The sequence below is a fragment of the Chlorocebus sabaeus genome, chromosome 11 (assembly GCF_047675955.1).
Source record: "Chlorocebus sabaeus isolate Y175 chromosome 11, mChlSab1.0.hap1, whole genome shotgun sequence".
Classification (NCBI taxonomy): Eukaryota; Metazoa; Chordata; class Mammalia; order Primates; family Cercopithecidae; genus Chlorocebus; species Chlorocebus sabaeus.
This window is the reverse complement of record NC_132914.1, coordinates 46,326,090-46,337,181: the sequence shown is the minus strand read 5'-3', so window position 1 is coordinate 46,337,181 and position 11,092 is coordinate 46,326,090. Positions and strand designations below refer to the sequence as shown.

Genomic DNA, 11,092 nt, shown 5'->3' with positions numbered 1-11,092 from the left:
ATAAAATAATAATTATAGTAAATTTATTAATTTAGAATTTTATTCCAAATAAATCCAAAATTATTTGGAATCATTTTATGGAATTAAAATTGGAAGGCCCTGTAATCAATCAATCAGTCAGTCACAGTCTGTTTCCCAATCAACATTTCCAGCCTCATCTCCTAGCCAAATACTCACTTGTATATATTCACTTTTGTTCTATATCCCAAGGTACATGCAAGAGAAAAGGTGAAAAGGTAGTGGAGGAAAATCCTCAGAAAGCAGCACAGAAAAACCATCCTTGGGGTTGATGAGAAAGAGTAGGTTTGGCATGGAGAAAAATGAAGAAAGATATTCAAGGGAAGTTGAAATAGTTTCATGTCTTCTAACCGATAAGATGCATGGCTGAGATTCTCAATCCCTCTTGTTACCCTCATCATCACTTCCCCTTCCTTCTCCCAATCCCAATCTAACTCTCTTGTGGCACTAGTAGAACAACCCTGAGAAAAACTTAGCTGATGTTCACTTGATTTAGAACTTTTCTGATCAAGTAAGGATTTAGTAGGTTTCTTATCTATTGCACTTCTAGAAACAGTATGCCATAGGTCTGTGTGAGTCAAGCTATTCTGACTGCTGATTTGACTCTGCTGTCCATTGTGGTGACCAGGTACACCTTGCCTTTGGAGGTTGAGTGCTGCCAATTGGCCTCTGCCACCTCAGGATGCAGTTACTCCCATTGAATTTAGGTTTCCCAATTCAGTGACTGCAGTCCTCACTGTAAGGTCTGGGCTACAGAGAAGAGAGATTACAGAGCTCTTCAAGGATGCCAGGGCTTCCCTATTTCTTAGTCATAGTGAAAAGTGTGTCTTCTGGGCCCTGTCATGTGGGTGAGTAGGTCTTAAGTAACAAATCCACTGTAACATTTCAATATCCTTAAGCCTTTGAATCCTTTCTCTACATTAAATCAAGGCAGATCCAGCATTTCTAATTCACTTACTGTGTCCCACCTTTTGGTTCATGTTTCAGTCAACCAACTAAGCAGACTGTTAGAATCCTTCCTAGTTCCCCAAGCTGCAACATTAAATGCGGAATTTCTGCTTTAGTGAGCCTATATCAGTACATTTGGCTTTATTCAACTTTATGTTCCTTCCATCATTATCCCACAACTTCAGTATCTGTTTCCATGCATGTTCACTGGATTTCTGTCTGTATAAATTAGAAAACCCAAGTAATTCTTTTGGAGTGTAGTGCATGTCCTCATGGGTCACACTTTGTGCCTCACCTTTAGAGGCCTGCAGGGACTTGGGTCTAGCTATAGTTTTAGAACCAAAGAGGAGTGATGGGCATGGATTCTGAGGAGAATCGGCGTTGTCTGGCATGGGAACTGCCCCAGGGGAGGCAATTATAGTTTCTTCAGGCAATGTGGGGTTAATTCCCTCAGACAGGGACAGAGGCTGCTGTTGCTGGGGTTGGGGAAGCTGCTACAAATGGGGATTTATTTAGAATTTTATTCTAAATAAAGGCCAATTCCAATTGGAAAATACAGTTACCTCATTTTGTTAGACATCCACTTTCAATCCCACAGTCTCCATCTTTTTATTGCAGTGATCTCTAGTCCATCAGACTTTGAAGAAGGGGCTACGCTGAAATCAATCCAGGAAGAAGTCAAAAGCTGTCCTGTCCTCCTCAGTGAGTGTGTCCTGGGATGAGCTGTTCCCTGAGCCTATGCAGAGCCGCCTTCACCTCTTGGTTCTTGAGGTTGTGGATGATGGAGTTGACATGGGTGTGAACACTGTATAGAGGACAGAGAAGACCTTTAGAAGCAAGGGGGACATGTGTGCTATTAGGGCCACATAAACCACAATGAGGATGCCATAAAATACCCCAACTATGGTGAGGTGGGAGGAACAGGTGAAGAAGGCTTTTTGCCTCCCATGGCCTGAAGGTATTTGCAGTACAGCCCTCAATGAAGGCATAAGATGTCACAATCAATAGGAAGGCGGCCAGTGTCAGGAAGACTGAGATGCTGACTTCAGCTCCTTACATGACGCCCACATTCCCACAGAACGGCCTGACTACTGGAGCAAACTCACAGAAATAGTGGTCAATCTCCCTGCTGCCAGGACAGAGGTGCTGCCAGGGCCATAGTGAAGGCAGAGGAGAAGAAGCCACTGAACCAAGCACCAGCGGCCAGGCAGTGACAAAACCAGGTGCTCATCAGGGCAGGATAGTGAAGGGGGCAGCAGATGGTCAAGTCACATAGGACATGGCAGAGAGCAGGAGGCACTCAGCTGCAGCAAGTGAGGAAAACACATAGAACTGAGCCAGACAGCTGACTAGTGAGATGACTTCCCTCCCCTCCAGGAAACTCTGCAACAGCCACAGTATGATGTTGGAGGTACAGCCAATCTCCAGCAGGGAGAAGTGGCAGAGGAAGAAGTACATTGGTGGGTGGAGTGTCCGACTAGAGGCCACAGCCAGCATGATGAGGGCATTGCCCCCGACTGTCACCACATAGATGGCCGGGAAGAGAGTGAAGGGAAGGAAGCCCAGGTATTGCAACTCCCCGAAGCCCACTAGGATCAGCCAGGTGGTCTGGTTCCCACTGTCGCCACTGGACTGCTTTTTTTTCCAGCTCTGGGTCCAAGAGAAGAGAGAAAGGTAGTTAATATTAACCAAGATACTATTATGGCCACACTCCATGCTTGGCTTATCCATTTATTCATCGCAGCACGCATTGGAGACAGGCCTTATTGTCTCCCAGATGTGGAAGAGAAACTAAGACGTGTTTATTTAAGTCAATTATTCAAGGTCATTATGATGGAGTCATGATGTGAACCCAGGTTTGCCTGACTCTAAGACTCCCGAATGGTCTACTGTTCTACAGTGCTTTCCCAACCTGCTCCACCCACCCCCTTTTTTTTTTTTTTTTGAGATAGGGTCTCACCCAGGCTGGAGTGTAGTGGTGTCATCACAGCTCGACTTCCTGGGCTCAAGCCATCCTCCCACCTCAGCCTCCCAAGTAGCTGGGACTAGGAGCACATGCCACCCTGCCTGGCTACTTAAAAAAAAAATAATAGAAATGAGGTCTCCCGGCCGGGTGCAGTGGCTCAAGCCTGTAATCCCAGCACTTTGGGAGGCCGAGACGGGTGGATCACGAGGTCAGGAGATCGAGACCATCCTGGCTAACACGGTGAAACCCCGTCTCTACTAAAAAATACAAAAAACTAGCTGGGCGAGGTGGCGGGCGCCTGTAGTCCCAGCTACTTGGGAGGCTGAGGCAGGAGAATGGCGTAAACCCGGGAGCCGGAGCTTGCAGTGAGCTGAGATCTGGCCACTGCACTCCAGCCTGGGTGACAGAGCGAGACCCCGTCTCAAAAAAAAAAAAAAAAAAGAAATGAGGTCTCCCTATATTGTCCAGGCTGGTCTCAAATTTCTGGGCTCAAGCAATCCTCCCAAAGTTCTAGGATTATAGGCGTGAGCCACTGCACCTGGCCCCAAACCCTCTTTAAGTGATAGAAATGTCAAAATTAGAGAGCAGCATAACGTTCTTCCAATCAGCAGGGAACTATTTATCTGGAGGTCCCGGCTGGGCACCAACAGGAGGACCACAGCTTGTGAGCTGTGGAAGGGTGGGAGCCGTGCCCCTTGCTTCCAGGAGAGTTGGTCTTACTCTGAAGTCCTGCACGTTACTGAGGCTGCCACTCATCTCAGACTATTTTTTCTTTCCAAGAAAATGAGACTTGGAAATCCAGATGCGCAATCTGTATCATCTATTCAGGAAGATATGTGACACAGAAAGATCTGAATTAACCCAGATCTCACTCCCCTGGGAAACCACTCTTTCTCCTTGGACAGGTGGCCTGGTGACCTTTGGTAGAGCCATTTCCATACTTTGCCCAGTCTCTGATCAGTTTGTTGGAAACTGGAAACACTCTATTTTTCTTGGTTCTCCTGCCTTATATTTTCCATACAGGTCAAATGCTCAGTTTATCTTAACTAACCGTGGGTTCTTTAGAATCCGCTCTTCTGGTATAGATTTTCTTCTCTCAGTTATCGCAGCACTACCTTTCCACTAAACGCATAGGAGGACCTTGTGGAATGAATAAATAAATGAATATATGAATTAGTTACGATAATTTTCCAACAGCAAAGTGCCATGAAAAAATTGCAGCATCTGACAGTTAATGCTAGAGTTAGACAAAGAGACATTTAAATGACTACTAAAAGAGAGGAGGAATCATTGGGTCATCCCCTATAGTTGAGGGAATATTGGAAGCTTGAGATGGAATCATAAATAAGAATGGATATGGAGGTCAAAAATATGTGTGTGTGTAGGAGGAAGAAACCAGAAAACACAATGTGATAGAGAGTTTTCTCACTTTTGAAATTAAGAAAGATGACATCTCACATTAGCTGATGGCAGTGAGAACAGGGTTTTTCTGTTCCTGGCCTGATCCTACCTTTTCCTTTGGCTTTGGGCTTACATCATGCAGGCCCACATTCAGTCATATGGGAATACAGACACAGAACAAACCGAGTGCTTTCATATGTATTTGAACATATTGTGTCTTCTATATACTAATGATTTCTTAAGAAGCTAAGGAATGACTTGAATTGAGAGTGAAATAGGACTGACTCTGGGTTTAGCAGAGAGAGGGAGCAAAGGAAGAAACTAGTTAAACTAACCAAATCAATCAACCAGTCAACTGACCCAAAACTTTTGAAGTCTACACTCTAAGACAATGCTTATGATTATAAAGTTAGAAGCACTGCCTTTGCCAACCAGTGAATTTGACCTTGGTCCCTGGTAAAATTCTTAAATAGATGCTTTATAGAATAGTTGGAAGTCCCATAAGGGATCATCAGGATCTTTGTAATGCTGAACCTAATGTAAAACCTCATATAATATCTTTTATTGACAGTATTAATAATTTAACAATCAGGAGAAAGGAGCAGAGAAAGGGCATATTAATCTCGATAAAGCTTCATAAAAAGATGATGACTGTGGCTTAGAGATAATGCTTTTGGTTTGGCTACCATACACCAAAATTATTCATTAATGACTAAAAATCTGGAGAAATCTGTCTAGTGAAAAGGAGGTGTTGTAGATCTTATTTTCACCACCTAATTTAGCAATAGCTTCAATAGACATAGTAAGCATGCATGGCTCGTCAAACTTCAGATGATATGAAACAAAGAGGGAAAATCAATATTATAGGTGACAATTATAATTCAAAATAATATTGCCTTTTGGAATGCCAAACTAAAAACAAGATGGAATTTAACAGAGGCACATATAAAATCTGCATGTAGATTTTAACAACCAGTTACACAAGTATAGGGAAGAGTAAGACCCAACTTAGTAGCCATTTATGTGAAAATAATTTGGGCTTTTTGTTGACTATCATGAATTTTTTTTTTTCTTTTTGAGAAGGAGTCTGGCTCTGTTGCCCAGGCTGGAGTGCAGTGGTACGATTTCAGCTCACTGCAACCTCCACCTCCTGGGTTCAAGCCTTAGCCTCAGCCTCCCAAGTAGCTGGGACTACAGGTGTCCACCACTGCACCTGGCTAATTTTTTGTATTTTCAGTAGAGACGGAGTTTCACCATGTTAGCCAGGATGGTCTCGATCTCCTGACCTCGTCATCTGCCTGCCTCGGGCTCCCACAGTGCTGGGATTACAGGCGAAAGCCACCATGCCTGGTCCGACTATCATGAATTAGGGCTTGAAAACTGAAATACAAGGAATATGTGAATAATGTAGAGAATCTGGAAAAGACAAAATGAATGGAAGAGTATAACTTTTAAAATATTTGAGAGACTCTCATAAAGAAGAGGGATTATATTTAATCTACAGAACAAGGACTAAGGGTGTGGTGGTGCTGGAAAACCCATGACTACTCATCTGTGCTGCCTTCCTAGAGGTGATTCTTAAGGGGCTAACTATTGTTATTTACTGCATTTTTTGGGGGGTATGAAAATAAGATGAGGCTCGGGGGACAGGGTCAGTGCGGGTGAAGTGGAATTTCTTCCTAGAGCCTCCAGAAGTTTGTTGGCAAATATGGGCCTCATCCACAGGAACCTCCCAGAGCAAACATAAGACATTTAAAAAATATGATGAGCTCTCTTCCATATATTTAGGTTGGGTCTGTGGTGGTCCTCTCTGTAGGCAGAGAGCAGTGTTGACCCAGATGAACTCCAGATACTCAGGCTCAGTGGAAATGGGGGTGGACCTGCTTTGGGCTTGGAGTCAACTTCTCTCCTGGATGTCTTTACACCTAGACTAAATTCTTCTGCCAGCTGAGAGCTCTGTGGACTTTCTGCTTCTCTTCTGTGAAGTCTCCACATGTTATTGACTCCCTACACCCTAGGGTGCTCACAGAAGACAGTTGTCCCTATTCTGTATGTGCTGCTATGGATGCAACTGCCTTTTCTAGAGGAGGAGAGCACCCCTCCCTTGTAGGGGCTGGAGAAGAGCCTCCTTGGAGAGGAGATGTAGTTTGGAGCCAACTGGAGCATCTACATCTATCTTTTGGTTCCAGGGAAATGTTCAGGTCTACAAGGGACCCCATCCATGTGTTTCATTCAAACCTAATGACCTCCCCTTTATGAGTAGGGAAATACTGGCAAGACATAAGAATAACCACAATAGCCAAATGCAGTGGCTCATGCCTATAACTCCAGCAATTTGGGAGGCTGAAGAGGGAGGGTCACCTGAGCCAAAAAGTTCAAGACCAGCCTGGGAAACATAGTAAAACCCCATCTGTACCAAAAAAAAAAAAAAAAAAAAAAAAAAAATTAGCCAGGCATGGTGGCACATGCCTGTAGTCCTAGCTACTCTGGAGCCTGTGGCGGGAGCATCGCTTGAGCCCAGGAGGTTGAGGATACAGTGAGCCATAATTGCACCACTTCACTCCAGCCTGGGTGACAAAAAAGAAAATAGCCACGATGAAAGCCAGCATTTATGGAATACTTTATAATTCATAAAGCAAATATTAACTGATTAACTGATTTAATAAATATTCAGTTCTCAGAATGAACCCCAAGGTGAAATGTATATTACAACTTGTTCTTGCAGCATTGGGATGAGCTATCAAGAGTGTTGAGAGGTTAGGCCAGCTGGACTTCTGGGTCGGGTGGGGACTTGGAGAACTTTTCTGTTTTACAAGAGGATTGTAAAATGTACCAATCAGCGCTCGGTAGCTAGGATTGTAAAACCCACCAATCAGCACTCTGTGGCTAGCTAGAGGTTTGTAAAATGTGCCAGTCAGCGCTCTGTAAAAACGCACCAATCAGTGCTCTGTCTAGCTAAAGGATTGTAAATGCACCAATCAGCACTCTGTGTCTAGCTAAAGGATTGTATACGCACCAATTAGCACTCTGTAAAATGGACCAATCAGCACTCTGTAAAATGAACCAATCAGCAGGACATGGGTGGGGGAATAATAAATAAGGAATACAAATAAGCGAATACAAGCTGGCCACCTCAGCCAGCAGCGGCAACCCGGTTGGGTCCCCTTCCACGCTACCGAAGCTTTGTTCTTTCACTCTTCACAATAAATCTTGCTGCTGCTCACTCTGTGGGTCCGCACCATCTTTAAGAGCTGTAGCACTCCCTGCAAAGGTCTGCGGCTTCATCCTTGAAGTCAGAGATACCATGAACCCACCAGAAGGAACAAACTCGAGACACATCTGAAGGAAGAAACTCTGGGCATACCAGCTTTAAGAGCTGTAACACTCACTGCGAAGGTCTGCGGCTTCATTCTCGAGGTCAGCAAGACCAAGAACCCACTGGAAGGAACCAACTCCAGACACAATGTGACCTCTAAGGGCTAAATCAACAGGCTTTCTACCCTTGCCTGGGTTAGGACCCTGGGGTCCTGCTTTGATCTCTTAGCAGGGAGGAGGCAAGAGGAAACTGACAGATAACTCTGTAGGTATTCTGTCCTGTTTAGTTTGATAGTTTAACATCACAGATTAACATAAAACCAGGTCGGATCCCTTCAAGATAATGGAGACAGACAGTAAAATGCAGCTGAATGACAAATGTAAACAGGAAATCCCACTGTGGTAGTATAGCACCAAATTTCTTCCATAGGAAGCAGAGAGCAGATGTGGGCCAGGAGGAGGACAGCACAGGCTCTGGGCTAGGGCTGAGATTTTGTAGGAACAGACTGGCATGGCACTTCCTGGAAAAACTGAACAAGTGCGTGACATTGGCAGAAGAGAGGCAGAGTGGAGAGTCTTAGGTGAAGAAAAAGTGACTCAGTCTCAAGTAAAGTCTCAGTAAAGCTTATAATACCTCAATATGAGCAGTGAAACTTCCTAGTGAGCCCTTCAGGATAAACTAGTTTCAAAATGTACTTGTAGATACCTACATGAACTAGTATTCTCAATAAGGCTCTTAGCTAAATCCAGTAAGATGTTGGACGATATGTAATAAAAATAAAGTTTCGCTTTGAAATAACTGGTCATCCTAAGCCATCCTTCATGAAGATAATTGGAAAACCAAACCAACTGTCTTTCAAGACTAATCTTAGATCATGATAAAAAACATATGTCAACAATACATACACATTATAATAACTGCTATTAAAAATTTATTTCTAGTTTTTTATATGCACATTTTACATAGCTATCATTATCATCATATGTACAATTTGAATCCTGATGTTTCACGTAACATTTTATTATAAGCATGTTATATATCCCACATTTAAAATAACAATATAATATTCATTATGTAGCTGTAGCACAATTTGCCTAACCATTTTTTTCATGGAATCTTTGGGTTGGGAGGGACTGTAACTATGTATAGGCCAACATTTCACTAAGAGGGGAGGTTATTTATTCTCTTTGTATGTATTTCAACTGAAAAGAAGACAGTATCTTTTTAGGTTATTTCAGTGTTTCAACAAGTCAAAAATTTTAAAACATTTATTTAACAATATTTTTGAGCAATGAATCATGATTGACATTTATGGGATACACTGTGATGATATTTGTATAAATGTGGCAGGATTAAATCAAGGTAACTAATATATCCATCACCTCACTTACTTCTCTTTTTTTATGGTCAGACATTTGAAATTTATGCCCTGTTTTGAAATAAATAACACATTATTATTGACCATATTCACTCCACTGTTGCAATAGATCCCAAGAACTATTCTTCCTACCTGAAACTTTGTACCCTTTGATCAACAACTCCCCATTCCCTCCTCTCCACCCCGCTCCCCAAACTCTGGTAGCCATCCTTCTAGTTTTTACTTCTATGAGATCAACTTTATTAGATTTTACATATAAGTGAGATCATGAAGTATTTGTCTTTTTGTGCCCAGCTTATTTCACTTAGCATAATGTCCTACATATTCATCCATATTGTTGCAAATGATAGGATGTCCCCCCTTTTAGGGCTGAATAGTATTTCATTGTGTATTTTTGTTACATTTTCTTTATCCATTCACCCGTTGATGGACACTTAGGTTGTTTTCATATCTTGACTATTGTGAATAATGTCGCAATGAACAGGAGGGCGCAGCTATTCCTTTGACATATTTGTTTCAGTTCCTTTGGATATATATCCAGAAGTGGGATTAATAGGTTGTATGGTAATTCTATTTTTAGTTTTTTGAGGAACCTCCATATCATTTTTCATAATGGGTGTACTAATTTACATTCCCACCATCAATGTATAAGAGTTCCCTTTTCTCCACATCCTCTCCAACACTTGTTATCTTTCGTCTTTTTGATAAAAGTCATTCTAACAGGTATGAAGCAATATCTCATTGTGATTTTATTTGCATTTCCCTAATAATTAGTAATGCTGAACAGTTTTTCATGTATTTATTGGTCATTTATATGACTTTTGAGAAATGTCTGTTCAGGTCCTTTGCCCATTTTTTAATTGGGTTAACTTATAAATAAATGTTTTGGAGCTCCACACATGTTAGGCATTATTGGATGATCAAGACATAGGATCTGCCTGCAGATTAACAGGTACAGGATGGAATATGTGACAACTGCTACAAAAGAGCTGCATAGTTTATTGAGAAGGGATTAAGGGAAGTTAATGGAGAGAGTGGAATATGCACTAGAATTTAAAATAGTAAAGGTTTTAGAAAGTTAAAAATGAGGGTAAGGGTCTTCAGCTTGCACCCATGAAGGAGTGACTGGTACCAGTCTAGTCCTCCTGATGTAAACAACTACAAAATGGACAACATATAAAGTATCTGTTTTCAGCTATTGGAAAACATATAGCACAGAACCTTAATCCCTTAGAGAAGGGAAGTAGTTGAGGTGAGCCCTACCATCACATTAATTATTCTGTCTTAACACACTTTCTAGACCTGGAATCCAGGAAGGCCTAAGCTGAGGAGACAGAGATCAGAGTTTTGAGAGGCAGAGACTGTTTAAATTTGTAGGGCAGAAGAGGAGTGAGGTATAGTGAGAAAGAATTTCAGAAACATATGTAGGAATCTCATGAGACTTTGGCTGAATATTACTAGGAGCTGTAAGTTAAGTAACCACTAGAACTCATACAGAATGGGAGACGTTAGAGCTCCAACCATTAAGGTTGGAGAGATATCATTGAAAACTGGGGGCATTCAGCAGATACCTCAGAAAGGCCACACCTTAGGTATAGGTATAAATCAGTCCAAGAATAAAAGCTAATCTAACCTATTCTAACAAAACTTAAAAACAAAGCTTGAAAACATTAAACTGAACCTTAAGTATCTTAACTCTCTACTAGAACAAGGGCAAGCAGATCACGAGGCCAGGAGTTCGAGACCAGCCTGACCAACATGGTGAAACCCCCTCTCTAGTAAAAATACAAAAATTAGCTGGGGGTGGTGGCATGCGCCTGTAATCCCAGCTACTCAGGAGGCTGAGGCAGGAGAATGGCTTGAACCTGGGAGGTGGAGGTTGCATTGAGCCGAGATCGTGCCACTGCACTCCAGCCTGAGTGACAGAGACTCCATCTCAAAAAAACCAAACAGCAACAACAACAACAACAACAAAAAACAAAATCCAGACACCCAACAACAGAATATCCATAATGTCCAGCATCTAATAGAACAATTAGTAGAAATACAAAGAAGCAGATACATG

General features: G+C 42.2%; 1 pseudogene; it reads right to left on the bottom strand.

Annotated features, from left to right (window-relative positions):
• Positions 1-1,593: 1,593 nt before the first annotated feature.
• On the bottom strand, positions 1,594-2,682 carry LOC103238239 (olfactory receptor 11A1-like; annotated as a pseudogene).
• Positions 2,683-11,092: the final 8,410 nt, after the last annotated feature.